At 35.9% G+C, this 10,937-nt stretch overlaps 1 pseudogene across 1 annotated transcript; it reads left to right on the top strand.

Annotated features, from left to right (window-relative positions):
• The first annotated feature begins 2,593 nt into the window (after positions 1–2,593).
• LOC104607607 (strychnine-11-hydroxylase-like) lies at positions 2,594–9,020 on the top strand (annotated as a pseudogene). Its single transcript, XR_016076100.1, has 2 exons — positions 2,594–3,505; positions 7,863–9,020. The product of XR_016076100.1 is annotated as a strychnine-11-hydroxylase-like (transcript).
• The last annotated feature ends 1,917 nt before the right edge of the window (positions 9,021–10,937 follow it).

Below are 10,937 nucleotides of genomic sequence, written 5' to 3'. Positions count from 1 at the left end.
ATTTCCAACCAGATTCAGTCCAGTTATCAACTAGTATCCATCGTTGTCAGATGGGTCCTCAGAAAATGACAAAATTAAGCCAAACTAATCATTTATCAACTGGTTTCATACCGACCCATTGGAAGGACCCAGTTGACATATAAAAAGGAGTTCAACTTTTATATAAAAAAAACAATAAGATAATTAATTCCTTCAAGTTTAAAGCCCAAATTTAGGCTTTGTGCTTAGGACTTGAAACTTTAAAAGTGTTTTAGCTTTTAGATGGCTATGTTCTTCAGTTTGAAAAGTAAATTTCACAGGAAATAATTCAGAAACTCCTGAATAGTGGTGAAATGACTGAATGGAGAAGAGGAATTTTCTTGCAGCCATCAGTGAAGCACAAAAGCAGAAATTAAGTACAGACAACCAAGCATAGCTGACCTCATTCCATAAAACAGAAACTTTGATTTGTAGAGATGGGTCCTTACTTTCACTTTGAGACAAAAATAGTTGAGATAGATGACTGCTCTTGCTGTTTCCCTCACCCTCAGTGGTAAAATGGCTGTAATATATTCGATCTGTGATGGGTTTATACACTTTTAACAATCGACAGATTCTATTATGGGAATGGTAGATGAAAGCCTGTTGTGGGAATGGCCGATTCCCTGATAAATAGCTTTGACTTGATCCATGGTCCAAGGCTTGGCCCACAGGCCAGCCTGGCCCACAATATGACATAGGCCTATATGGGGTTTGGGTTGTGGCACAACCCGCACTTTATATGGACCCAGCACGACACGTTTTACACCTCTAACCCTTATATTATTATTTTGATTAATAAAAAAATGAATGAGAATGAAATTTGTAACCAAACATATTACAAATTTTACTCTCATTCTTGCCGTAAAAAAATCATTTTTTGGAAAAAAAGCATTTAATTCGTAGCAATATTTTCTCATTCTTCTCATTTGTACTCATTTTTTTTCCATCTTGAAATTTCATTTTGGGTAAGAATGAGAATTGAACTAAATCAATTCCATCTTGGAATTAAACCAAATGAATTTCATTTTGGGTAAGAATGAGAATTCATCCTGGCCCAAATGTTTAAGTCATCTAAACATTCAGTTTGCCTGTTAGATTAAAATTTTCAAACTTAAAAAATATATAAAAGAATTGTAAAAACTAAAAGAAAAGTGTAAAAAAAAGAAATTTAAGTGTTGATCAACAATCAATAACTCATGACTACTCGCAGTCTTTTTCCCTTGTCTCATAAAACCCTAATCCATTTTTCTTCATTTTGCAGAGATCCAAGGAAGTAGGAAGAAGAATTTGGGACTCCAAACAGAAAGATATACACACTTTTTCACATGCCTCCAACTCTCCATAAACATCGAATGAATAAATTAAAAAATCTTATTGATGGGCATATATCACCCCATAAATGCTGATCTCCACAGATGAAGATATTGCTACAGATGATGTTCAACAGATTCATAAAGCATATAAAATCTTAATGAAAATGAGTATTATAAAACAAAGAAAACTGTCGCATATAAAACCCTAACCTGGGCGGACACCAATAACGAATGCTTGCAAAACAAATAGGTGAAGCCATTTACAAAAAAAATCATTTGAAGATCTAAAGCAACCTATGTGCTTGTGTGAACTAGTTTCGATAATAACTCCATTTTGAATGTCAAATATATAAAATTTCAAGGTCAAAACAACAAGATTGTTGTTGCTTCAATTATCATTAAAACTTCTAATTCCAAAAAAAAAAAAAAAAACAAAAGAAAACCTTAACGGCAAACTGGCCGTTCAAATGTCTTGCACGTATGATGTGCAATGTCTTGCAAATTTTGACGTGTTCCAATTTGATTGAAAATGCACTCTAGTCCAAAATCAATTTGGACAGATTGGATAGACCAACAAGATATATTGAATTGGACCAATCTGATCCAAAATATTTATTAGATTGGATTGGACCTAATCCAGTTTAGACATTAGACTGAATTTGGGTTGAAACCAATCTAAATCAAAATGAATTTGAATAGATTGGACAGTCTAAATATTAAATTGGACTGGTCCAAATTAATCTAAAACATTCATTAAATTGAATTAAACCTGATCCATTTATAATAAACTCACATTAGACTGGATCGAATTGGGCCAAATTCAGTCCAATTGACACCTTAGCACAATAAACACTGCTAGGGATGTAACAGGGTCAAATTTACCCGGACACGGATGGTTTTCCGAACCTTGATCAATTAAAGGATCTCTAATAATAAATAGGACCCATATTTTGTCTATCTTAGAATGATGTAATCAAGCCAATCAATATGATAGATATCTGGGGAACCACGCTCAACATTAAGAAATGAACTTCTGGGGCCGGGCAGTTAAGGATTGCCCCAAACCAGAATTTATTCCCAAAGTTATCGATCAAACCTAGCTCCAGATATGAATATGATAGGTTGGTTAGGTGTGAAATTTAACCTCTTATCAAATTTATATTAAACCCATCCAAATCGCATGGGTTACCACGCTAGCTAGTTAATTATAACAGACAATAGTCTCGCCAGACTTTACGATCATAACTAGTGCATAGCAACTGAAATCGTTCATGCTCTTTCACGATCTAACCATGTCACTGGTTCTTCCCTTTCTTCTATGCCTTCCTCTATTCTTCTTCTTCTTTTCCCTCAAGAAGAAGAGAAGAGTTGATAAAGAGCTTGTAGGAACAGGAACTGGGCTTCTTCCACCAGGCCCCCCTAAGCTTCTCTTCATTGGAAACTTTCACCAATTCACAACAACGTCATCTCTTCACCGTAGGCTGCACCATCTTTCTAGGAGATATGGTCCGCTTATGCCCCTACAACTCGGCTCCAGACCAACAGTGGTAGTTTCCTCAGCAAGAATAGCAAAGGAGATCATGAAAACTCATGATCTCGAATTCGCCGGCAGACCATCCTTTGTTTGCCAGCAAAAACTGGAGGGAATTGAGGAAGATATGCATTACTGAGCTGTTTAGCACCAAGAGAGTGCAATCCTTTCGGTGCATAAGAGAGGATGAGATTTTTCAATTGATCAAGTCGATTTCCGGTCAGTTAGCCGCTTCCTCCAGTCCAGTACTCCTGTCAATTTGACAGATGTCGCACTTGCTCTTTCAAATAACATCATCTGTCGGATTGCTTTTGGCAAGACATTCCAGCATGAAAGTTGCTATAAGTGTTCTTTTTCTCAACTCCTCAAGGAAGCTCAGGCCTTGTTCATTAACTTTGCTTTCGCTGATTATTTTCCATCTCTAGGGTGGGTGTTTGATATTCTGAGTGGACTATCTCGTAGACTCGAGAGGAACTTCCAAGGCTTGGATTTGTTTTACAGCCAAGTCATCGGGGAGCATCTTGATCCCAAGAGGCCCAAGGCCGAGAAAGAAAACATCACCGACATCTTGCTTCGAATGCACAAGGATCAATCAATCTCAGTTGACCTCAAGATGGAGCACATCAAGGGAGTACTCATGGTATATATATTAGCTCTACAATTATTTTCTCTCTTACCTCTACAAATTAGAGAAAACTCTTGTGTTCTACTTGTTTGTCTGCAAATGTTTTTTTAATTTTCACACATCATCTTGTATCTTGCTTCCTCCCGCAATTAATCTAAAACAAACATCTTGGTTCCTACCGTGAAAAAAATGGTTGAACCTATAACTGGGAAGGTATACCTACATTATAACATTAATGATTAAATAATATACCTCCGGCTCCGGGTCCGGGGGTGTGGGGCCGGTGGGAGACTCACATGCACCCCAGTCCCCAAATAGTACTGCTCTCAGGCTCTCCTCCTGTGCTTTATTATGAGATGTTCCCCAACCCCCATGCAGGGTAAAGAATTCTTCTGGGTAGAAGACCCGGAAGAAAGAATTCGGCCATTTACAATTGATCCGGACCTGCTTTACTAAACTACTTGTCTATAGGTTGTCTTAAATTTTTACCACCCGGCACCTGCTTTACTAAACTAAATTGAAACAGAAAGAATTCGGACATTTTACAATTGAGCCATCACTGAACGTGTTCGGACGCGTTTCGGATGTGTTTGAAAGTTTTAAATGACCCTCATAATATTCAGATAGACATCGGTGACGCAGGGACAAGACTCGAAGGGAGATGGCGATGGATAACTCGAAGAAACACTATATTCGCTGGCCGACACTGCCGCTATTCTCAGTCACCTGGTGGCGGTCCTATTTGATTTCTCAACAGCGGCGTTCTCAGTCGGCTGTCCTATTCGATTTCCCTCTCCCGTCCCTCTCTCTTCCTCTTCCCCAATCTTACCACCGGCTGCTACTATTGCTGTTCTCAGTCGGCCGGCAGTGGTCCTGTTTGATTTCTCAGCAGCGACGTTTTCAGTTGGCGGTCCTGTTCGATTTCTCTCTCTCCCTCTCCCTCTCCCTTGTCTTGTCGCCATTGTTGTTGTTTTCAGTCGGTCGCCGGCGGTCCTGTTCAAGGTAGGCAGTAATGAAGATCAGAAACCCTCAATCCAAGTTAAATCCGTTGATAACGTCGGTTCTAACGCTGTCGCCGACTCCGTCCGAAGCTTCTAGGAGGGCGAATGGGATATTATCCGAGTGGAGCTGAGTAGCAGCAGGCAGCAGCTAACCCAGCAAGCCTAGCTCCAACAACGACAACTCCTATGCTCTTTTCCGACGGGGAGTTGACGGAGATATGAACGGCTCGGGTTCTGAGTCTAGCTCGGTACTTGTGTCTGTGGAGTTCATGAGAGGGAGAAGGAAGCAGCTGGGAAGGTTTCGAGAGTGGTAGAGAGAAGTGGAAACCTTCCGTGGAGATGGCAATTCCCACCTGAGCCCTCACAATTTGATAATTTATAATAATTATCAAATTATAAATTTATTTTTAATTTATAAATTTATTGCATATTAATGTTTTTTTATAATTTTTTATTTGTATTAATTATTAATTATTTTAATTATTTATATTTTTTTAAATAATTTAATAATTTGATAATTATTAAATTTTTTTCATTGTTTCGTAGACTTTATTACTATTTTCATTATTATTTTAACTCTTAATAATTTAATATTAATATAAATGTATATGTAATTTTCAATTTTATTCTTATTTTAACAAATTAATTTTTATTTTTTATAATTTACTCATTTTTAGTATTATTTTGAATTTAATAATTTTTTTATGAAATAATGAAAATTGAACTCAAAAGTACTACATAGTCTGTCTTAGGGGTAAAATAGTAAATTTAAGGAATTTCAGATGTTGAAAGGTTAATCCAACACAAACAACTTTATCTATTCATAGCCTCTAAAAAGTAGAAAACATTCATGCCTCTTTTCAGATTTCAAACAATTTTAATATCTTTTTAACATTTCAGATTTCAGATTTATCTAAGGCCACTTTAGTCAGTCTTTGTAAGGGAAATCCCCATATCTAACATGACGATAGAAGGGATTAAAAGGATATATAAATCCCCATATCTTTCTTTGATGTTTGGAGCTTCTTTTGATGATTTCATTCAGTTTCATTTGGTGTGAAAGTGGCTTTATTTAGATTTCTTTTGTGCTCTGTTTCTAGTAGTCGCTTGTGAAAGTGGTTTTTTTTGTAGCTCCCCTTTTCTTGCGGCTCCTGGCTTGGTTATGCATTAATTTTCTATGATTAATTTCAGATGATATTGAACAGAAAATTAGAAAATGTTGAGGAACAAAAGAATTCAAGATAGAGAAAAGTACACTGATTAATAAAAGATGGATAAACAGAAGAAACCTTTGAGCAACCTGAAACAATATATGAACATAGAAATTTAATGGAAAGTGATGTAGGATGGATTGTGAACAATATTTCTTGGCAACATTTCTGTATTAGCCATCCCAGTCTCAGGGATGAAGCCATTTGTTTATATATCTCTTCTATGTTAATAATTTTTTCTTTTTTTTTGTTACTCATCGACAAAAAAGAAACAGTTTTATATGGGATATGTTTATGGGGTTGAAAGATTGGAGAGGACTGGATTAGACTGTATTTTCAATCCAATCTAGAGTAGGTGATTTAGAGAAACGAAATCCTCTTCAGGAGAATCTAATGAAAGATTTTTTTTTGGTAATCTATCTAGGGAAAGAATGTGAATTGAAGACTTTGGCCATGGAACTTACCTAAATTAGTTTTTCAATAAGTATGGCTATACAAGAATAGAAAAGGCTAACTACCATATCAGGTTTAATTGGAAACTTGTAAAATGATGAAAATAACCTTGCTGTCCAGAAATACCAACATGTGTAAACAATTCAGAGAATTCCAATCTTGACTCCTTGGATCCTGCATCGCTTAACTTATGTTCCTTACTCTTCCATCACCAATGTTGCTGCTTATCAAAGTTCTCCTTTCATTCAATCTGTGCCTTTTGGATTAAAAAGAGCTTAGCAAGTTGGATGGTGTAGCTATTTATTTATTTATTTTTCTTGAAAGGTCTGATTGGTCTTGGTTAGAAATCGATATGTGACAGCATAATAACTACTGCTGTTGCTGTTTAGAGTTATGTTTATGGTTACATGCTGATAAGAAAATAGGGCTATAAGTTCTGCATTAAGATGGCAGTCATGGTTCCCTCTCTCTCTCTCACATTCTAAATCACCTAAATTATCTCTTCTTCTAAAATTTCTTTTAATCTATCTCCTCCATCTAGATCTTCCTCCTAAAACATATCATAATCTATCTCTCATTAAGCCACGCCACATTCCTTATATTTCTATATCTTTTCCCTTGCCAGCCCCACAATGCCCCTTCTTTTTGGAAACGTGGAATGTCTTGACTTTAGTTTCATTATACAAATATAACTACTACCTAATTTGTTTTCTAATTCTCGTATTATATTGGTCATGAATTTAGGTAGTAGAGAAAGAAGGAAAGGGGATGAGAGGTAAATTCATGTCCAATATAATGAGATATTTAGAGAAACAAATTAGTAGAAAATTAGGTAGTAGTTTTGTTTGTTGAAGGAAACTAAAGTCAAGATATGCCACGTTTCCAAAAAGAATGGGCATTATGGGAATGGCAAGGAAAAAGATAGAGAAATATAAGGAATGCAATGTGGCTTAATGAGAGATGAGTTATAAGATGTTGTAGGAGGAAGTTTTAGGTGGGAGAGATAGATTTTGGGAGAGATAGATTTTTTAAGGTTTGAATTGTTGAGAGAAAGCATGATGTGTTCGAATAAGATAGACTTAGCCCCTACTGACTTAGTTTAATGGGTGGGCTTAGGCTCCATTTGTCATTATATTCCTTATTTTAAGGACTTATCTCCTTTTTTACTATTAAAAACTCAGTATTCATAGGACATTTTATTTGCAAAAAGTAGATAGGTTCTTAAAATAAGGAGTGCCAAATGCAGATTTAGAAGGAAAAGGAAAGAGAGTTGAGGAGGAAGCTGGAAAGGGAATCGGAGAAGAGTTCACATCTCCTGATGATGTCATCATTGAGAGATATTCCCAATACATGGCGGGGATGTCCTGTGGGTGGGGCGGCCCCTTGTGGGGTAGAGATGTGATCTCATTGGAGAAAGGAGAGGAATGCTGACTACTGCTGACATGGCTTATATATATCACTATATAATATTAGATAGATTCTTTATAGCTGAAGTGTCCAAGAATACTGGGACTCACACTGTGTAATTATATATTGCAATTTCTTTAATTATTGAATGGTAATAAATCAGAGAATTTAACTCCATTCAGAGTTTTGAAATTTTACTTCCGAGACAGTCAAATACTAAGTCCACAGTCAGCCAACTTGCACATTGCACTTACATGTTTACACGATCTTCATGTTTCTTCTATTATTTTTCATCAACAGAATATTTTTATAGCTGGAACGGACACAAACTCTGCGGCTGTGGTTTGGGCAATGACGGAACTAGCTAAGAAGCCAATAGTGATGAAGAAAACACAGGATGAACTAAGAGGTCTTATCGGAAATAAAGGGTACGTAGATGAAGATGATCTTAATCAACTTCATTACCTGAAATGTGTGGTGAAGGAGACACTGAGATTGCTGCACCCTCCTGCTCCTTTGTTGGTTCCACGCGAAACTAGAAACCATTGTAGAATTGATGGGTATGATATTTATCCCAAAACCCAGGTTATTGTGAATGGTTGGGCAATTGGAATGGATCCCGAAATATGGAAGAACCCAGAAGATCTAGTTTATACCAGAAAGGTTCATGGATGGAAACATTGATTTTACGGGTCAACATTTTGAGTTTATACCGTTCGGAGCAGGTAGAAGAATATGCCCTGGGATGCATCTCGGAGTTACTATCGTGGAGCTTACCCTTGCAAATCTTCTCTACTCATTTAACTGGGAACTTCCTGACGAGATGAAGAAGGAAGATATCGACATGGATGAACTACCGGGTATTTCAGTTCATAAGAAAAATCCTCTTTGCCTTTTGGCCATTAGTTATATATAACGAATTATATATGTAGTGTTGGTGGAAGTACGGATTTCCCCAAAATGTTTTATATGAAAATATAATATATGGGTATCCATGCATGATATAAAAGAAATCTATCATATGCTTTGTATTATATTGTAACCCCTATGCCTTTATCTTTTTGGGATCCCCACACTTAAACATTCCATAACTAAAACCTCCCATCTGAAGCCAATGAACATAAAAAATTTAAAAGTAATAAATAACAAAAATTATGCACTTTTGTGATTTATATAATGGGATGAATGGTTAAATTAGTTAAAGATTGATTTAAGGGCCCATAATTCAACAATGGATATGGAACTGAATAGAGTAGAATGTTGCAACAGGATTCATGTAGCCAATCCCATATAATTGAGACAAGGTTTAGTTTGAGTTGAACCAATTAATGATACTGTGCTGAGTGTAGGAGAATTGTACATATGTATTTTGTTTGGGACCCACTACCCTTGTGGTAAGTCATGAAAAATGTAGGTGGGGTTTTTTTTATCTGATTTAGGAGATTAAATTAGGTTTTATTTTCAGGCCAATGTAATGTTTTGAAAGGCTTTATGCTGTTTTTTTTTGGGGGGGGGGGGGGGGGGGGGGGGTTAGAAAACCAAATTAGATTTGATGTCTGTGGTGTATGGATGGAAACAAGTCCCATGATATAGGGAATTAGTATGAAAAAAAAAATGTATTATGTTGCTTTATTGGTAGATTTTCCATGAAAATTTGTATATATATATATAACCAGTCTTCATGTATACAACATTGGCCATCCCCTCCATATAAGGAATTAAATATTAGGACAATTAGTTAGATCCTCAATTCATTAAGATGCCGATGCAGTCAACCATCTCAAAAAACAGAGTGGTCTAACAACATTTCACAATTAAGTTCAAAGCTCACAAGGTGCATGTTCTTACTGTTACTCTTTTTTTTTTTGATAAGAACTGTTACTCTTGGAAATGCCTTTGAGGTTCAGTGTTCAACAATGAGATCCTTGACAACATGAATTAGTGCTACCAGGATCTGTTGTGGAAAAGTAATTTGCTGACCTAGAATCATGTGGGTTCCAATATTAATACTTGATAGCTAGAATTGGTGGTAAAGGTGTTGAGAACTGTTTCAATGGTTCCCCTTGACTTCTTCCAAGGGATGGCACTAAATCAAAGATATGGTGGTGAACGTAGAAAAATGACAGATGATGTTTGCTATTGTTGCAATATTATCTTTTTTTTCTTGTTTTCCTATTTGTATATTTAAAATTTACCCTTTTTTTATTGATTTATGTAAACCTCTTTAATTTATTCATTTAACCTTGTAGCTTTGTTGAATATTGATTTCTCCTCTTCAACAGAAAGAGTAATTTAATTAATTAAATTGTATGGAAAAGTTAAGTATCCACTTTTTATAACTTGTACCAATTAATGTAAAGAATTAAATTGACCACCTCCCTCAATGTCTTATTTTTAAGCATTTTTATCAATATCTCGTTTACTTTACATTTTCTAATAATTTATATGTTATGGTTTGTAGGTTCAACCATTATGCTAAGTGAATTTACATTGGAAGATGTGCTACATTATTTGATAATTTGAACTTTTTTCAAATCCTTATACTTTTTTATGTCAATTAGATATTGTAGTTGAACCATTTGTTTTAGATATTGTAATAATTAATCTTTTAATTAATAGATTTTATTTTAAATTATATTTTTTATTTAAATTGTTTAAGTCTTCGTATATCTATTGTCATGAGATTTGTATCAAGTAGATATTAAAGTGATTAATCAATAAAAAGTGCAGGTATGAAGTTGAAATTAACCTAGCATAAAAATAAGAAAAATAAAGAAAAAGATCTAAGCCAGCAGTCACCCAACCGTCGGCTTTGCCATAAATAAGACCTAACGTGGCGGTCAGAAAGTATCTAAGCCGGCAAATCAAACTGCCGCGTAAAGAAGCATGTTAATTTTGACAAAACCAAAGGCGACGGTCAGATAGGGTCTAAGTCGGCGATTTAGACCGCCACATAAAAAAGTAAATCAATTTCAACAAAACCTAAGTTGGCGGTTAGAACAGATCTAAGGCAGCATTTCCCTTTCGTAATGCTAAGCTGGCGGATCTGACACACCGCCGCGTTAATGGAGGTTGAATCACCCTCGACCAGCTAACAAAGGCGACGGTCTTCTCTATATAAGTTGGCGGTCTTGACCTAAGGCGGAAGCAACTTAGACGGCAAACCGAAGACCGGCGGTCCAAAGGCCTACGACCACCGGCTTAAGGTGTTTTTCTTGTAGTGATGGACGATCAGAACGGCATAAGAAAATTCTTCTTTGCTTTTTGGCCACTAGTTATATATGATGAATGATGATGAGAAATTCATCAAATGATCCATAGATTTGTTTTTTGTTGTTTAGGCCTTAGGGTGGTGTATTGGTGTTGAACTTGTAC

Source organism: Nelumbo nucifera, chromosome 5 (genome assembly GCF_055504915.1).
Source record: "Nelumbo nucifera cultivar China Antique chromosome 5, China Antique-T2T, whole genome shotgun sequence".
NCBI classification, from domain to species: domain Eukaryota; kingdom Viridiplantae; phylum Streptophyta; class Magnoliopsida; order Proteales; family Nelumbonaceae; genus Nelumbo; species Nelumbo nucifera.
The sequence above is the reverse complement of the archived record's forward strand: the minus strand, read 5'-3'. Positions and strand labels throughout refer to the sequence as shown.